Source organism: Chlorocebus sabaeus, chromosome 22, assembly GCF_047675955.1.
Source record: "Chlorocebus sabaeus isolate Y175 chromosome 22, mChlSab1.0.hap1, whole genome shotgun sequence".
NCBI classification, from domain to species: domain Eukaryota; kingdom Metazoa; phylum Chordata; class Mammalia; order Primates; family Cercopithecidae; genus Chlorocebus; species Chlorocebus sabaeus.
The window spans coordinates 62,184,060-62,204,314 of NC_132925.1; the positions used below are offsets into that span (position 1 = coordinate 62,184,060).

General features: G+C 36.0%; 1 protein-coding gene across 14 annotated transcripts in view; it reads right to left on the reverse strand.

Moving 5' to 3' along the window:
* CNTN4 (contactin 4) overlaps nucleotides 1-20,255 on the reverse strand; it is a 976,967-nt gene that overhangs the window by 645,056 nt on the left and 311,656 nt on the right. For 2 of the 14 annotated variants that reach the window (XM_073009921.1, XM_073009917.1), the window contains one exon: nucleotides 5,486-5,602. The exons of the other annotated variants lie outside the window; for them this stretch is intronic. The gene's annotated coding sequence lies outside the window, so the exon portion shown is untranslated. The remainder of the gene's footprint in view (nucleotides 1-5,485; nucleotides 5,603-20,255) is intronic. 14 annotated transcript variants of the gene reach the window in all.

A 20,255-nucleotide genomic window follows, 5' to 3' on the forward strand; every position in this document is an offset into this window, starting at 1 on the left:
CCCATTACTGGGTATATACCCAAAGGATTATAAATCATGCTGCTATAAAGACACATGCACACGTATGTTCACTGTGGCACTATTCACAATAGCAAAGACTTGGAACCAACTCAAATGTTCATCAATGACAGACTGGATTAAGAAAATGTGGCACATATACACCATGGAATACTATGCAGCTATAAAAATGGATGAGTTCATGCCCTTTGCAGGGACATGGATGGAGCTGGAAAGCATTCTGAGCAAACTATCCCAAGGACAGAAAACCAAACACTGCATGTTCTCACTCAGAGGTGGGAACTGAACAATGAGAACACTTGGACACAGAATGTAGAACATCACACACTGGGGCCTGTCATGGGGTGGGGGGAGTGGGGAGGGATAGCATTAGGAGATATACTAATGTAAATGATGAGTTAATGGATGCAGCACACTAACATGGCGGGTGTATACATATGTAACGAACCTGCAGGTTGTTCACATGTACCCTAGAACTTAAAGTATAATAATAATTTTAAAAAGCAGCTAAACTACCTCTTTTATGAGAATTTTGGCAGGATGCAAACATTAAATGGCAATAAAATAAGAACTATTACTCCCACCATACTCTAGAACAATGTTCGGCACCAATTATTTGATCAGTACTTAACAGAAATTAGGAATAGTAAAACTACCCAGTAGGAGGTTTTGTAATTAACAGGATATTAAAAGAGAGCAAAAAATTAGTTTTGGAACAGATGATGCTACAACACTACAAATAGCTAGATAGCAATTTAATGATTATCCAAGTCCTCAAAACTTCTTCTTTAAGTAGACAAATACTGGACTTAATATTAGCAAAACCAGAGCAAATTTTTCATGAACATGTTTTCTCTTTTGTAGTGAATTTTAAGGTACATTTTAGTCATGTTTATTAATGCATCTATTTTGGGCAAAAAGGACTCCACAGAGGCACATTTGGGGGAAAAAAAAAAGTTTTCACCCTGTCTTTCAGAAACCACTGACTTCCTCCTTGCAGCATCGAGAAGTGTGTCTGGATGAGCATGATCAATGTTCATTAAATGCACTAAACTGACAGGTACACAAAATGGCACCACATGTTTGTGCATCTGAGCTTTCTATAATGAATAAATGGAGCGTGTGATCCCAAAGGCAGCTGCACCAGCCATAACTCTGTATTTGACACTTGACTGCTCTTAGAAGTTTGTTTGTCAAAAATTGTCCATTTGGAAAAAATAAATAAAGAAAGGCAACAACTTGTGAGGCTTTCCAGAGGGCAGTTACAGACAAGCTTCTTAGGAACACCATTTCTAAGAGTCAGATTGTTCTCAGATGAATCAATTATTTATTTTACTGGTTATCAGTTCATCACTGTTGGAGTTCATTCTAAGTTCATTCCACTAAAACAACGCAATTGCTTTACATGCTAAAACCCTAAGTTAACGTGAAAAAGAGGGCAACTAAAGCCAATGCTGCTTTTTCAGTTTGATATGGAAATTCAAATTCGGCACTAGACATCCAGGACAGGTGGCAAACAGGAATAAAAGAAATTTAGTTCCTGGACAACACACCACTAACTAATTTCCAAGAAATGTTGTATCTCATTACCTGATGGTCCCTCCACCTCTACATGTGATAAAGCAACCCTTTGAAACCACTGCACACTCAGGCATTAGGGGAAACAATATCAGCACCTCTCTCTTTATGTCAAAAGGTCTTTACACTTTGTGACAAAAAGTCAAATCTATTTCTTTCCAATTCTGAATTATTTTAAGGATGTACAGAGATTGAGGAAATCAATAAAATAAATTCCTGTATCCCATCCAGACCAGAAATACCAACAATCTATAGGGAAGAAGTAATTGGCAGTGAAAACCAGCTTATAAAGCAATGACTTTAGATATAAGTACTTGATCCAAAACTTTGCTTATTTTCCTGATATAGGTTGTCAGGAATCCAAATAGTGCTCACTATTACAAATCACTTAGATCTTCTAATTGAAAAGGTGCCTTTGGTTTCTAGAGGCTGTGAAAATGACAACATCTGTTTGGAGTTGGAAGGAACTTTGCACACTATCAAATTCAGACATCTCATTTTATAAAAAGCTCTAAATCCCAGATCTCCTAACTCCTGAACTACCACTGTGTTTCTACCATGGAAACGTCTGGAAAGAGGAGGAAGGAGAGTTCCTTAAATGTAATTGGTATTGGAACCCAGATTAAGGAGCAGGGGTAACACAAATTGACTTCAGAAACTGGTCTGCATTCCTCCCCTGGGCAGTGCTCTAGATGTGGTTAAAACCCCTCTCTAATTTTGTACAACTTCATCTCCGGTGAAAGCCACTTAGTGACATCTTGTGCTGCCTTTTTATTTTACTATTTTATTTTCTGAGTACGGAAAGATAAACTTATCCATAAAAGCTAATTACAGAGGCAGGATTAAATAGTGGCTAGGAGCACAAAATCAGGTACACTAATTTTTTTTTTTTTTTTTTTTTTTTTAATGAATGACATCTAAAAGGACGGGAAAAGTACAAATTCTCTCCCAGGCTCTTACTTCCCTGTGTGTTGTTGAGCAAATTATTTAATCTCTCTGTGACTAAAAGTTTCTCATTAGCAGAATGAAAATATCATTGTTAGCTCCAAAGATGAATATTATTGCAGAGAAATACTGTAAAGTACTTAGCATTTTTCCTAACAACGTAAATATTCAATACTCAGCAACTATATTATAAATGGTCTTGGTGTTTGCCCTATCTTCAATGAACAGGTGTTAGACTTTGGGGAGGATGCATATGTCATTCAATAGAATGCCCAGTGAAGATGTGAAAAGGGCTTCAACTACTGATTGTCTAGTGCTATCTATTACAATGGAGAAGAAAAAAGAAATCAAGATTAACAGTATGAAGGCTGGGGCCAGGAACGGTGGCTGATGCCTGTAATACCGGCTCTTTGAGAGACCAAGGTGGGCAGATCACTTGAAGTCAGGAGTTTGAGACCAGCCTGGCCAACATGGTGAAACCCTGTCTCTACTAAAAATACAAAAATTAGCTGGGCACGGTGGCAAGTGTCTGTAATCCCACCTACTCGGTAAGCTGAGGCAGGAAAATTGCTTGAACCTGTGAGTGGAGGTTGCAGTGAGCTGAGATTGTGCCACTGCCCTCCATCCTGGGCAACAGAGCCAGACTCCTTGTCAAGAAAAAAAAAAAAAAATGAAACCCCCTGAAGGGGACCCACCCTAAAGCTCACTCCCAGTCACCTCTAATGCCCCACAAGAAGGCATTGCTTGTTATGCAATGGTGGTCATTAAGGTGATGTGGTAGGGCTAAACTGGGCCTGGAATGTGAAAAATGTACCTGAAGCAAGGCCTGTTTCTGCAAACTCTTTCAACAAGGCATGCTCTTGCCAGTTGGGTGTGGGGTGTGCCTTAGTTTGAGTTTTCCCAGAAGAACATGTGTACTTCAAAAACAGGGCAAACACTGAGATCATTTAAAATGCAACTGCTGAGTACTGAACATTTACTTTATTAAGGCAAAACGTGAAGTACATTCTTTCTCTGACAAAATATTCCTGGCCATCTCTTGAGGTAACAGTGCTATGACATTTTACTGATCAGAAACCTTAATCACAGAAGCAGACTCTAAAACAACTACTACAGTGTAACTAGTTTAAGAAGTACAGGCAGTGTCAGAAAGAAAATGAAGAAATGACAAAGGGGAGTGAAGGCATTCAGTAAAGAACATTCGGCCCGGGCGCGGTTTCCCACACCGGTAATGCACTTTGGGAGGCAGTGGTGGTCAGATTACTTGAGGCCAGGAGTTCAAGACCAGTCTGGCCAACATGGCGAAACCATGTCTCTACTAAAAATACAAACGTTAGGTGGGAATGGTGGCGCATGTCTGTAGTCCCAGCTACTCAGGAGACTAACGCACAAGAATTGCTTGAACCTGGGAGGCAGAGGTTGTAGTGACCCGAGATTGTGCCACTGGACTCCAGCCTGGGGAGCAGAGAGAGACTCCGTCTCAAAGGAAAAAAAAACAAACAAAGAATTTTCTATTCAAGCAGCAAACATAGCAGGCAATCCTGCAGAGAAACTCTGACATGGCATAAAGCACACCTCACAGAGTTATCCCACCAGCGAGGTGAGAGAGCTGGGTAGTTACACAGCCTCTCTTGAGTCATTAATTAAGAACTTAAGAACTATTCCTAGAGGGTTTTCATTCTCCTTATATAAAGTTCACTTGTGCATATGAACAGTGCAATTTCCCACAGTTTTTGGAAAAAGTGCTGAGGAACAAACCTGCAGATACTAGGAGTTAGAAGCATTCCTCAGAAACACAATTAAAGGTCTGAGGCATATGGATAGGGCACTGAGAGCACCAGCTGCAGGGAGTCATAATGCTTGCCTGTACTATTGCACTGTATGAGGAACAAATTCTAGCAAATTCCCTGACTATACATGCCAGACTGTCTTCCAGATGTCATGTTGCCAATGACCGTGGCTTTTGGCAGCATCCACACTTGGGACAATTCGATCTATAACTAAAAATTGTAGTCATCAAGCACAGTAATTATAAACATTTAATAGTCTGAAACCATAGGGAAATAAGTATGTGAGCTGATGTATTTGTATATATTTGCATATATAGGGAAGGAAGAGAAAAATGGGTCCTGGAAACCACACATATATTTGTATAAACATGATTATTCCTTGAAAGATTTGGTAAATTCATTTAATACAAGAATGCATTTGAGTTTCTATAGGTTTTCTTAGCATATTCTTTGCTTCCTCATCATCTTCTGCATGACACTATGTTATGTTTGTTAGTGGAAGTAAGTTTTAAAAATTGGTTGAAAATTACATTTTAGATTTATTCAGACAATGCTATTTGACATATAAGTGCTTTATCTTTTAGTTGCAGACTTCTCTATTTGCAATGTTACCTTATGTCATCCATATTACATTTCACTAAAATGCCAGCATTTTTTGAATCATTGGGCTGGAAGGGACTTACAGAGATCAGTTTATTCCGTCCCCTGCCTAGGAACAAATAAACATTGAATATATCCTGAACACATGAGAATCTCCAGAGGTAGATCTCCCCACTCCCACCTCTTTACTTCTTGATAGGACATTCCAAGTTCTTTACTAACTCTATTCCTAAAAATTATAAAGTCTTAATAAAGTTGAATGTTCTAAGATACAGAAAGCTACATTAGAATGGAATGTTACCTACATTCATTTGAGCTTTTCACTCAATAGAATTTTGGGTATGTAACTCATGTCAGGAAATCACCTGGTATATGACTGATTGGTTGCAATAATGGAATATAAACTATTACCCAAAGCCACTTATATTTTCTCTCATAAGGAGTAACCAATTTTTATAAATTATTTTTAAATGTGAAACATATAGCCATTTAACTTCTACCAATTAATCTTATTCATGAAATCTAGAGATAATTTAAAATAATTTGACTTTTACCGTGAGATTTTGAGGAAGGTCTTTATCTTTTTGGGCCTCAGTGTCCGTGTCCTGGCATGAGACCCAAAGCTTTTTTCATCCTACGGGTTGTAGGATTCTTTTATTTCCTGGGATTCTCTAAACACAATACAAATACAAACATCATGAACTGTAAATTATTCCATTCTTTCACAATGCAAGCCGACATGGATTTAAAATGTTATTGATTACTTTCATTAATTCAGTGTCCCTGATACTGTTTTATGTATTATTTTTTCTTAATATAACACTTTTGTTCTTTTATATATCAGAAATGCTGAAATAATTCCTTTCCTATAAGCCCTAGATGTGCTTTACAAAAGTGGAACCTTTTTACTGACTCTTTATTTCAGCTTTATCAGCAGTTATTAAAAACACAAATGCAATTGCCAAATTACAGCCTTATGCTGACACTGGACCATGTTAAGCAGTATATAACAGAATAGAAAGTAAACATTTGCTCCTGAGGCAAATTCTATTGTATTTAATGATTAAGTATCTAATGATTAGATTGATCTAATTTTAATTTTAGTACCTGGGCTGTGAACAGTTTTATCTTTTGAACCCTATGTCTTAGTTAGCATTTATAAATACTTTCTGTATATTATTTTAAAGAGGTTGCTCTAATCTCACATTTTTCCTGTGTAGTGATTTTTTAATAGATTTTATTTTTTCTAGGCAGCTTTAGGTTCACAGCAAAATTGAGGGGAAGGTACAGAGATTTTCCATATATCCCTGCCCTCCTACACATGCAGCCTCTCCGAACTACCAATATACCCGACCAGCAGTATATTTATCATCATCAATGAACCCATACTGACATATCATTATTACTCAGAGTCCATACTTCACATTAGGGTTTACTCTTATGTTTTACATTTTATGGTTTTGGAAAAATTTATAGTAACATGTATCTGTATCTATCATTATAGTATCATACAGATTAGTTTCACTGCCCTAAAAATCCTCTGCTCTATTAATCTCTCTGTCACCCCAAATCCCTGGCAACCACTGATCTTTTTACTCTTTCCATAGTTATCTACCTTTTCCAGAACGTCATATAGTATATAGCTTTTTTCCAGATTGGCTTTTTCACTTAGTAATACACATTTCAGTTTCTTCTATGTCTTTTCATGGCTTGATTGGTCGTTTCTTTTTAGTGCCAAATATTATTCCATTGACTAGGTGTACCACAGTTTATTTAAACATTCATCTACTGAAGGACATCTTGGTTGCTTCCAAGTTTTGGCAATTATATATAAAGCTGCTATAAACATCGGTATGCAGGTCTTTATGTAGACATAAGCTTTCACCTCCTCTGGGTAAATCCCAAGGAGTGTGATTGCTGGATTGTATCATAAGAGGATGTTTAGTTTTGAAGGTTCTAATCTCATTTTATTAGCTAGTTTATTACCATCGCTCCCCTAGAGGTCTCCTGGCAGGTTATTAATATGAGGGAATGGGAAGGAAGCAGAAATTCACAGCCTTTCTTATGACCCCAGAGTGAAGTAGGAAAGAGCTCAGTGCAAACTAAGTATTTCTGAATCCATATCTTAATTGTGGAATTGAGGTTACTGGTTTTGAAACCAGCTAAAAATGGGTTAATTAATGTTCCTGTCTGGCTGTCAATACAGTAGAAAGTATACAAGATTGAAGGGACTGGATTCTGGTCTAGAATTTTTCACCAACTGTCTATGATGATACAGTCCAGCAGTTATTTATCTGTAGTTGGATAACTGCTGGATTGTTTCATCATTTTAAGCTTTAACACTGACAAAAGAGAGGAAGTGGAGAAATGGAAGTAAGTTATATGAAAAGTAAATGTGCTTCTGTCTGGTCCAGGACAGATAAGTACCTGAAGGGAGCGGGCAACATGTCCCACACTAAGGGAGCTGAAGCCCTTATTTATAATCAATCTGCCAGCTCTCCACTAAGAAGGTTACTTCTCGAACTGTGAGACTTCTGCTAAAAGAAGTAACTCTGATGTTGTAGAAACTTGAGACACTGGGCTGGGCGTGGTGACTCATGCCTGTAATTCCAGCACTTTGGGAGGCCGAGGCGGGTGGATCACAAGGTCAGGAGATCAAAACCATCCTGGCTAACACAGTGAAACTCCGTCTCTACTAAAAATACAAAAAATTAGCTGTGTGTGGTGGTGGGCACCTGTGGTCCCAGCTACTTGGGAGGCTGAAGCAGGAGAACGGCATGAACCCGGGAGGTAGAGCTTGCAGTGAGCCGAGATTGTGCCACTGCACTCCAGCTGTGGCGACAGAGCAAGACTCCATCTCAAAAAAAAAAAAAAAAAAAAAAAAAAAGGTTGCGACACTGGAAAGTCCCCTGATTTTTTTACATCACAAGTCATACAGAATTTTCAGAAGCAAGAGTGGCATCTGGAAACTCCAATGAGGAAGCATGAAGAATCAACAAATGTAATATCCACTAATGAAGCTCAATATTCCATTTTGGGGAAGCCTCCTACTTTAATATGTCAGTTTCCTCACATGTAACACAAGATGGTTAGATTACCTCCCAATTTTCATTTCTGTATATTTAAATTACATTTTACATATGTTATATGAAGCAGATATTCCTACTATCTCCAATTCAAAAATGAAAAACTAATGGCATTGATAAACTAAGTCAATTTTGGAAGGTCACAAAATTACTAGGAAAAAGTTTATTAGGGCTAATAAAAAGTGACATAATCTATTAAACCTCAAATTTAAGAATTCTATTCTTTTATGGAGGATGCAGGTGGCCTGTGATATGGAATGATCATTATGAGGAAATAAGCTTATAACTTTATTTTTAAAGTTCTATTTTATTATCCAAAACCACTGTCTGATGTATATATATGTGTGTGTGTATATATATACACACACACATATATATATATATATATATTTATTTATTTTTCATTTCCTTAGATTGTTCACTCTGTGAGGACATGGCACACTAGTATTTATATGTTTCTTAAAAATTCCAAAACAGGTAACCTAATGCTTATTAAATGGCTATTGATTGACTAAATAATTCTCACTCCAATTCACCTTATACTGAAATCTGCCCAGTAGTTAAGAGTACTAGAGTACAGTAAAACAAATGTGGGTTATAACTTTGGTTATTAAGCTTCTAGAGTTGTTACTGAAGGAGGAGAATGTGCTGCAACCAAGAACTCTAATAGGACAGGGCCAACCCAAATCCCAAATTAAAAACCAAATTTAAAAAAGAGGTGAGAATAAATAAGGCCAACATCAAATTCAATAGTGCAGAAATGGAGTACCTTATTGTTTTGAAAGTTTCTGAAACCTATAGAAATCATATTAATAGAAGAATAAAAGAAAAAAATTAAATAGGAAAAGGCAAGGGAAATTATAGCAGATCAAAGCCAAACCCTGGGTTCTACAGAAATGTATACCAAGCAAACGTACTTTCTTACACTTACCATTGAACTAAAAATAATGTGGTATGTTTAATAATTTTCTTCTTTCTTATAAAATGACCTATCACATCCCTGTCCTTGGAAATGTTATAACTTTTTAATGGCACCTGACAATTGCCCACACCTGGTTAAGCTCAGTGAAACTCTTGCACTATTACAAAGCTGATCCATAAACTGAAATAATCCTGTAAAATTCATATACATTACCAGAAGGCTCTAGTTATTATGGTTCTCTTGCACAGAGAGCACAGGTTTGATGTGGGCAAAACATTATGGGGCCTTTACAAACCAACACTATCAATACTTTTAAAAAATACTGTTGCTTCTGGAATGGTCTTTCATGCTGAGAAGGCTAAAGTGAGGAGCCACATAATAGACACTGGTTTTCTTAGCATGAATGCAAGGCAGAAGAGCACATTTAACACTACAGTATGACTACCTGGCACTCTTTTAAGGCAATTGAGAAGTCAGAATACCTTATCCACAGTATAAAAAATAGTGATGCTCTTAAATGAGTTGCCAAAATAGAAAGTGATTAAACCTACGCTTGTATTATACTTAATATATTGGATATAATGATCTACATGGAAAGGAAACCGCTTCCCAATTTTGAAATATGAGAAGAGTTTTCCAACGAGGCTCACTCAATGTTTATTTTCTTTTCTACGTGCTTTTCCTTTAATGTGCAAATAATTTGATGAATTAAATTAGGATTCTTGAAAGTATATTCATAAGTGTAATTGATCTGAAATATTCTTTTGTGTTGTGTTTGGCAGATCTTTGTATTAATGTAATGGTGGCTTTATAAAAATAATTTTGAATATTCCTTCTCTCTCCATACTATAGAAAAATTTAAATACAAAACAAAATCAACTCATTGAATGTCTAGGTATGATAATTTTGTGAAAAGTAGCTTTGAAAATTTTGATTTTTCTACAGTTAATGGTTTTTTAAATATTTTCCTTTATAATCTACTATGACCATTTATTTCTGATAATATAAATAATATCAATTACTATTAACAAGTGATACAATTACAAAAAAGAGAAGTTTTAATCACTTGAATTCCCAGACAAAAATAACTACCCATTAACATTTTAGTGAGAATCATTTTACATATTTATTTTAATGCATATATATGCCATTTTTTGTTGTCATATTCTTTTAAAATGGCACTTTTTTAACATTTCACTATACTTTTTAGGTTTATATGCTTACTTCATTTAATGAGAAATTTGTATGTGGGACATACTAAGGGCAGGCAATATGCTAAATGGTATAGAAGAAACAAATTAATACCTAAAATGTACTCCCAAAGAGGGTGCAGTTTAATAGGTGGGATGAAACACTTACATCAGTAATTCAAGTAACATCACTGGTCTATGAAAGCCATGGACATTTGGTATCTACCAACCATCCTACAATGTTAGAAAACCCTGAAATCCCTCAAGTCAGAAAGTCCCATCTACCATTTTCCAGCCATATCTCTACCTATATCATTCATATGCTGGAGGCACTGTCCCCATTGTTTATGGTGTGATGGAGGCATAGGTCTGTGCCATCCTTGGTATTCAACGAATGGCACCAGTATAGACTCTGGATGCTGAAATAGGGATTAGGCTAAATACTGAGTTGTTAGCACCAAACATGTAAAATATTTAACTGAAAGAATCCACACTTACAGCTGCAAACAGTAGGTAGTCAGAAAAATAATTTAAATTTGTTATTTAAAAAATCATGGGTTGGGCGCAGTGGCTCACGCCTGTAATCCCAACAATTTGGGAGTCCGAGGCAGGCGGATCACTTGAGGTCAGGAGTTCCAGAGCCTGGCCAACATTGTGAAACCCCGTCTCTACTAAAAATACAAAAATTAGCTGGGTGTTGTGGTATATGCCTGTAATCCCAGCTTCTCGGGAGGCTGAGGCAGGAGAATCACTTGAACCTGAGAGGTGGAGGTTGAAGTGACCAGAGATCGTGACACTGCCCTTCAGCCTGGGCAACAAAGGGAGGCTCAGTCTCAAAAAAAAAAAAAAAAAAAGAAAAAAGAAAAGAAAAAAGAGAATCAAGGTTTATATAAAAATCTTTTCAGAATGGGAAAAATACTACAAAAAAATTATTTTTCAAATCTAAGAAATTTAGCATGACACACCTAGATGTCCAACAAATTAGACAGCTGTCTTTCTTTCACACTTAACACCGTTTTCCCCATATCAAGAGGCTTAATGCTTCAAGAACAGAAATCTGAGTTTTCTTTTGTTATTCATAGGAGTAATATCTGGATTCTGAAAATAAGTGATTGAGTATGATTTGATCAAGAACATTGTTGAAGTAATTTAAACTGGAGTATCTCATTATTTATAGTTAAGAAGCAATCTCTTTTCAGTTGTTATCATTCACTTTGATTCCACTAAAGTAGAGATACAAGAGCCAAAGTGAGTGAGAAGTCAGCCCTCTGACAATTTTGGTTAGAGGAGACAGTCATTAGATTAACCTAATCTACACAGTACATTTTAACTCTGCAAATGAATGTAGAATCATATGGAATCCTGTATATATTTTTGAATAAAAATAATGTACATACTTGGAACAACAGTAATAACAGTTAACATTTATTGAGTGCTTACTATCTACTCTGAAGGTAAAGTCTAACTTAATCACCAAAACAATTCTATCAGGAAGGTTCTAATATCTTTTATTTTTAAAAAAGCAAGATACAGTTAATATAAATAAATTGCCTTAAGTCACATAATATCAAGTAGAATATCTGTAATTCAAATTCAAGCACTCTGATTCTGCAACTTTCTATCCTAACTACTATACGATTCTACCTTTTGTTTTCAGTTACAAATGTATATATATGAGATGCACAAATGCAGTAAAAAAAAAAAAAAAACAAAACCCTGTTATTTGCTAGATAATTTCTGAGGCTTCAAGAACATGCAAACACAGGATTTTGTTTTAAAGACTCATTACTATTGTGTAAGAATTAGAAGAGCAAACCGCTACCCCACGTCGGTGCACCCATCTGACACGAGATCTGTTGACTAATAAAAATATATTTGTGGCCGGGCCCGGTGGCTCAAGCCTGTAATCCCTGCACTTTGAGAGGCCAAGGCGGGCAGATCACGAGGTCAGGAGATCGAGACCATCCTGGCTAACATGGTGAAACCCCGTCTCTACTAAAAACACAAAACAATTAGCCAGGCATGGTGGCGGGCGCCTGTAGTCCCAGCTACTGGGAGGCTGAGGCAGGAGAATGGCGTGAACTCGGGGGGCGGAGCTTGCAGTGAGCCCAGATCGCGCCACTGCACTCCAGCCTGGGTTACAGAGCAAGACTCTGTCTCAAAAAAAAAAAAAAAAAAAAAAAAAAGGTATTTGTAGGCCGGGTGCGGTGACTCATGCCTATAATGCCAGCACTTTCGGAGGCTGAGGAGGGTGAATCACCTGAGGTCAGGAGTTTGAGACCAGCCTGACCAACATAGTGAAACCCCATCTCTACTAAAAATACAAAAGATCAGATGGGCATGGTGGCGGGTGCCTGTAATCTCAGCTACTCAGGAGGCTGAGGAAGGAGAATCACTTGAACCCAGGGGGTGGAGGTTGCAGTGAGCAGAGATGGCGCCATTGCACTCCACCCTGGGCAGCAAGAGCGAAACTCCGCCTCCAAAAAAAAAAGTATCTGTAAATTTGCTTCTGTTATATTCATCACCAGGAGGAGGATGAAGTGATTGTGATATATTCATATAATGGAATAATACACAGCAAGGAAAAGAACAGACTCCTGATACATGCAATACAAAAGAATCTTAAAAAATACTGTGTCGAGCAAAATAAGCCAGACACAAAACAGTACATACTTTTGGATTCCACCTATGTGAAGTTCAAGAACAAGCAAAATTTATCTATGGTGATAGAATTCAAAGGGCAAATTGCCACAGGATAGAAGACGTATTGACAGACAAGGAGTAAAAGAGAACTTTTAAAGTTAATGGAAATATTCTCTATCTTGATCAAGGTAATGGTTAGATGAGTACATATATGGAGCAATAGATTAAACTTAAAATTCAAGCGTTTTTTATAGTATGTATACTGTATCTCAATGGAAAAGGGGGAAAACATTACTTCAAAATACAGTAACCACAGAATAAAAGCAAAGAGGCACAAAAATTTGAAACTTACATGGTAAGACACAAAGAATAAAGTGACTCAATACTTTTTCCAATAACTTGATTTTTAAATTATAAATAAAAGGAAGAAAGAAAGAGCAGGAGGGAGGAAGGCAGGCAGGCAGGCAGCAGGCAAGGAAGCAAGCAATTAGTCTATTGATTGAAAGTACTGGGAATTTTGGAATTCCAAGTTTAAAGAATCAAACTTCCTTATGAAAAGACATTACAAAAAACTAAACAGGGCAATCATCTAAGGGTGCAACATCAAAATATTTTATATCAATAGTCTACTTTTTCGCCGAAAAATGCAATAAATTAGGATTCTCTTAATCAGATTTTAGGTACCTTTATGGCATCTATTAAATAAACATCTCAATATTTCGGAAGAAATAAGCATGCATCATGCGTATCAGTTTTTCTTCTTTTTAGCTTAATTTCTGTTTTTTTAACTTTAAGTACTGGGATACATGTGCAGGGTGTGCAGGTTTGTTACATAAGTAAATGTGTATCATGGTGATTTGCTGCACCTATCAACCCATCACCTAGGTATTAAGCCCTGCATGCATTAGCTATTTATCGTGATGCTCTCTCTCCTCCTGCCCCTGACCCCGATAGGCCCTAGTGTGTGTTGCCCTTCATACATGTTCCCACTTATAAGTGAGAAAAAATGCATGTCAGTTTGTAAGTAAACTACATAATAACCACAGAAGAGAGTATATTAACACCATCGTTTTATATGTAAAGTCCAGTTGAAATACTGCATTTGTCTATATTTGCTAGTCGGTGCTCATTCTGAACACATGAGACTACAGAGTTAAGGGCAAAACTAATAAAGACACTAAGGAATAGTTCTGACACTACACTTAAATAATATAAAAAATTAGGAAAAGAACATTTAGCTTTGCTGGACCAAGATCCCACAGCCAGGCTGACTATACGACTGCTCTTTTAATATGAAAGTATAAAGAGGTAATTCATCCCCAAGCTTATTCACATGAATGAGCTCATCTAGTCTTTGATTTTTGATATCTCAGTAAAGGACATGCATTCTAAAGCAGTAACACTGAAAATATATCTGAAATTGGTTTTCTGTGTTGATACATTCTTCAGAACCCTAGTAACCTAGCTGTGGCTTTCTACTGCAGTCTTATTTGACCACCGGCAAGGAAATGGGCTATACAGTATATGAGGTTATGAAACAGAATATGAAAATAGGAGAATAAAAAAGTTATCTTCAAATATCCTCTGAGAGGATAAAATGGAGGATTACCACTTTACAATTGTCAAGAGAAGGGATTAATTTTATATCATTTTCTATTTCCACTGCCTGATGTGGTAAAGTGGATGAATAGAAAGCCATTGTCTTTATTATTAATTTCAAGAGACTGTTAGAAGATGGAAATCTTCTGGAATTATTATGCCTCTGTAACAATCTTTATCTAAAAACTATGACTCTTACAGAATTCTCTGTTCTATTCCAACTGTAAATGTTGTCAGAAGGATGAATTAGAGACATGCTGTCAACACAGATTTTCAGCATCTGTCCCACAAAGTTCATGTGAGCATCTTCCATCTTCTTACATTGGCCAAGATAACATTTTATCAAGAAGAACATGATTTAAATTAGATAAAGAAAAATGATTAAATGTACATCACTGAATTGTTTCCCCTCATAAACCAGTATGGTCTAGGTTAATATCGGTAAATGAAACTGCATATAGGTGCTGCCTAAACTATAATATTGCTAATTTCTATTAACCTTCCCCCAAACTGAAATTTTAATAATGACCCAGTAGAATCTTTTCTTAGAGGTGACAGTCAGACACCAACAAACCCATACCGGTAAATTATTTTCACCAGAAAATATCAGCTATAGATTATATCTGTTTGTTTCAGTACATATATAATTTAGAAAATCACATATAACATATAATTTTATATATACATGGACATACTTCAATAGTGTATACATAGATAATATATATATGCATCATCTTTTAAATAAAGATAACATGTGCTTACTTATGTTTGAAATTTATATTCAAGTACAGTCTAAATATTCAAATAGAAATGAAATTTTAAAAAGATTAAAATGAGATCAAAAAATATTAACCACAAAGCTATGATTTCACAGTTATGAATTCATTGCTTATATCTTTGAGATTAATGATTGCTATAATGCAACCATTATAGTGGTATTGAAAATATATTTAGAGGCTGGGTGCGGTGGCTCACACATGTAATCCCAGCACTTTGGGAGGCCGAGGCGGGCAGATCACAAGGTCAGGAGATTGAGACCATCCTGGCTAACACGGTGAAACCTTGTCTCTACTGAAAATACGAAAAATTAGTCAGGCGCCTGTAGTCCCAGCTACGCGGGAGGCTGAGGCAGGAGAATGGAGTGAACCCGGGAGGCGGAGCTTGCAGTGAGTAGAGATCATGCCACTGCACTCCAGCCTGGGTGACAGAGCGAGACACTGTCTCAAAAAAAAAAAAAAAAAAAAGAAAGAAAGAAAGAAAGAAAACGTATCTAGAAATTACTCAGAACTTTAAAAAGAGGAACAAATGTTTCTATTAAATAAAACCTGCAAGATGAGTGTGCTTTAATTCCCTGGAATTAATAAAATTTTAGCAGGTGATTCCAAAGCTATAATTTTGTTCCTCTTAAATTCTGGGTGTAGAAACACCCTATTGTTCATCTTCCTTTAACAATGCAAATGTTAAAGATATTCTCATAAGACATAATCCTAATATGACTGACTAGCTGAAAAGCAGATTTCTTTCATACAAAAGCTGCCTATAAGTGCAAAAATAAATCTTGAAACTTTATAAATAACCTCAAAAATTTAATATCTTAAAAGTTATGAGACCTTAGGTAAGTCATAAATAGGGATGGCCTCAGTTTCATCATCTGTACAATGAGAAGACTGTTCTAAAATAGCATCTGGAATCCCTTCTTGCACAAATCCATGATGACACTGACATCTAGTAACACCACATTTTATTCTGTGATGAAGCTATTTTCACTCAGTATTGATAAATACTATATTTTTGTCATGGAGATGAGTTATGAGATACCACATATTGATAGGTCACTTCTGCTCTTTATTATTTCCCAATTTTCCAAGGGTTCACTTGAAGAGAAAAATTGGGAAACTTCTGTCTTCACAATTTATTAAAATGAACCACATGCCCAGAAATATACATTGCAGATTCTCTTCATGTACATCTCTATTTATTACATAAACCACAACTGTATTTCTATGAGTGACTCTCAGCATCCTTCCATTAGGAAATGGCTGGCATGACTTTCTCCTAAATGAGAATTATAAATTACACCTCTTACCACTTTTTCCCTCAAGTACATTTTCCTAATATTTAATTTATAAATCATTTCCCAGATGAATTAGTAATAAATGGTTGAAGGCGGCAGACAGGTCTCCAACAGGAAAGCATCATGCTTGCTGTTTACTGGGAGACCTCATTAAAAAGGAATCAAGAGAAAGCAAAATAAAAACAACCTTGTGAACCTTTGTAATTGGTCTCCAGGGATATGTAGGTCTCAGGATATCAATACAGAAATGGCCTAGTCCAAGCCCCCTCTTAGGCTGTACAGAAAATATCTACTTGTATGATATACTGTATGACACAGTTGTCTGCCATCAGAATAAAAACAAAGCAACAAATAAGTGCTACTTGATTTCAGATACTTTCTTCTTAAAACAACATTTGACACAGAATGACCTTCATAATCCTTTTAAACTACCATACTGCTTATAAATGAAGAAACTTTAAATAAATATGTCACATATTTGTGATATATACAGATACATACATACATGTATTATTAGGAGTATTGTTGCCAACAATTTAGATTCATCACATAGGGAATGTTACATGAAGGGAAGATTTACTTTATGTAGTGATTAATCTTTTAATTTACCAATTTTCAAAATAGTGTATTTTCTTAAAGTCTAGTCAGGATGGGAATAACTCTTCATGATTGCATTTGTTTGTTATCCATCAGACAACAGATATGACATTTTGACGAATTTGGGAATCAATTTTAACATACAGCACTATTTCCACCTTCTCATGACCAAATAACATCCCAAATGACAGAGGAGGAAGCAAGTACAAAGTATGCAGTCAGGCAGCACATGAAGCTAATATTGCAAAAATACAGACACAACACCCAAATCCCTCTCCAGTGTTCTTTATATTTGTTCCCTTTATGATTTTTATATGTTTTAAGGCACTTTTACATAGATAGACTTATGAAAGTTATGTTCCGAGAGTTATTAGATCTTAGTTTATACATAGACCAAGTGGTTCATAAACTGATTAGCCAAAACAAAAACAAAAACAATTCCTGAAAAAACCTAGAAGTATGTCAGATCTCAGCACGATTCTTTAAATATATCTGGGTTTCTCAGAAGCTACTTGACAACTGATTAATCTCAATTTTTCCCCTGTTTCAAGCTAAATAAATTACAAGTAAAAATAACTCCTTTATGAACCTTCTCTCTAGATGCAAATATGCCTGTAATCTTATTAATCAAACATTTGCTCCTGCCACTTTCAAAATAACACATGAGCTAAAGTTTTCTTTGTCCACTGTTGTATAAAAACTCCCTAAATAAAAATTATTCACCTCAATATATGAGTTAGACATAGAAAGATATCTTGTATGCTTAATTTTAATATATGCTTCATGCAAAAATATCTTAATAAGTGCAACTGGAATTTAAGACTTTGGAATCAAATTTGTAGCTCCTCACTCTGTTCATCTCCTGCTAAGAAGTGTTAAATGTTTACCTGCTATATCATATTTAAAATTTACAGCAAGTGAATCTGAGTAAGTACAAAAATTGAGGAAACTGAGGCTTTAGGTAAGTTTTACATTCCTCTACAGTTTTAACTGGTAGAACCACACTTATATCACTTCAAAGCAATTGCTTTTAACTATTAGGCTACATTGTCTCTCTAAGTTATATTTCACATACTTTGTAACAGGCTCTGTATTGTTAGGCAAACTTTACAGACAGGGAATGTGAGGCTCAAAAAAGGTATGTTGTACAATATGACAAGGCTAGTTAATGAGAGAGCCAGACTTTTTAAAAAAATTACTTTATATTTTAAAAAATTACAAAAGTAATACAGAGAATTCCCATACACTCTTCATCCAGCTTCTCCAAGGTTCATATCTTACATAACCATAGTGCAATTATTAAAACAGGGAATAAACTATAAACTTTATTTGGATTTTACTAATGGTTTCACTAACATCCTCTTCCTGTATTGTGATATGAAGATACAATGAAGAATAATGCTAATTTATAGAGTGTCCATCATGTTAGGTTTGCCTGGTGCAGCCTCATGATTAGATTGAAGTTATACATTTTTCACAAGAAACCACAGAACAGATGTGCCCTTCTCACTGTGTCATGTCAGGGGTACATGATGTCAAAATGTCTTATCATTGATATTAAACATGATCACTTGATTAAGGTGATTAAGGTGGTACCTGCTGGGTTTTTCCAATGTAAAATTTAACATTTCCCCTTTATAATTAATAAATTTTGGGAGGATATACTTTGAGAGTAAGAAATATTTGTTTTTCTTGAACTTTCATCCACAAGTTTCAACATGACAGTGTATCTCGTCTGGAATAATTATCTCCCTCCCTGCCTCCCTCCCTCCCTCCCTCCCTTCCTTCCTTTCTTTTGTCTTACTCTGTCATCTAGGCTGGAGTTCAATGAAATGATCTTCACTCACTACAACCTTGACCTCTCGGACTCTAGCAGTCCTCCCACCTCAGCCTGGGTAGCTGAGACTACAGGCATGCACCACTACACCCAGATAATTTATGTATTTTTTGTAGGCAGAGATGAGATTTTGCCATGTTGCCCAGGCTGGTCTTGATCTCTCAAGCTCAAGTGATTCACCCACCTCAGCCTCTCAAACTACTGGGATTACAGGTATGTGCCACCATGCCCAGCCATTATCATAGTTTTCTAATGATGGTGTTCAATTTCCTTTATTCCTTCTATAATTCATTTAGTAATTATAATTCACCTAGTAGTAAGAGCTGATCTCTCTCTCTGTCTCTCTCTCTCTCTCTATCTATAACAGTATGGGTTTGCATATATTTATTTTATTCTATGAGTTAAATAAATAGCCATAGTTACTAATTGGGTTGCTCCAATTTTCCAGCTTTGGTCATTGGGGGTTCTTCATGTCAGTGCCTGTGTACTTTGACCTGCACTCTTACTTTTTGAGGACTTTCTAACTTTTTAGTGCCAAAGTTGCTCCAGGCTCATCTTGTACTTTCGCTACCCCAGATTTGGAATCAGCTACTTCAAAGAGCCTTTGAAGAACTGGTATTTAAATACCAAGATATGAGTCCTAGGTGTGCTCATTGCTACTGGGTTGTCATTAATTTCAAGGTCTCTCATCAAACAAAGCTTGGAAATATATGTACCATACTGAACAAGAGCCAGGCATTTAATCCATGCTCCCCCAAACAATTCCTGCCCCTGTTCTGAAATTGGATGATAATCTCATAGGATTCATAAATTGGGAAGAAATATGGAAAGAACAAGTCAATTACATAAATGATTAAAACAGAAAGAAGGATAAAATAAGGGTTTGTTATCTTTTATTATGTTAAGAGCTAGCAGATGTACTTTACACTGAGAAGAACTCTGATATACTTTAAATTATACTCCCTATGTATCTGATAAAACCTTTTAAACTTGATGCCTTTGCTTTCTTATCTAAGAAATGGGGATGACTGTCTCCATCCCATTCAGATGCCATAAGAATAACATAAGTTGAAAGTACCTAGTACATTCTAAATGACATGATTTTAGGGGTAAACAACTGTCTGATTTGAAAATGCTTAATGCAAAAAAAAAAAAAAAAAATACTGAGATGTTATAGGCCAAATTCTAGAGCTGTCCCTCAAAGGTTTCCATTTACTGATTATCAAATACCGATCTAAGTATTTCTGTGAAAGGTCTTTGTAGATGGAATTAAGGTGATTAACTAGCTGACTTTACAACAGGGAGATTATCCTAGATTATCAGTTGGCCCAATGTAATCACATGAGTCCTTAAAAGCAGAAGGGGAAGACAGAAGA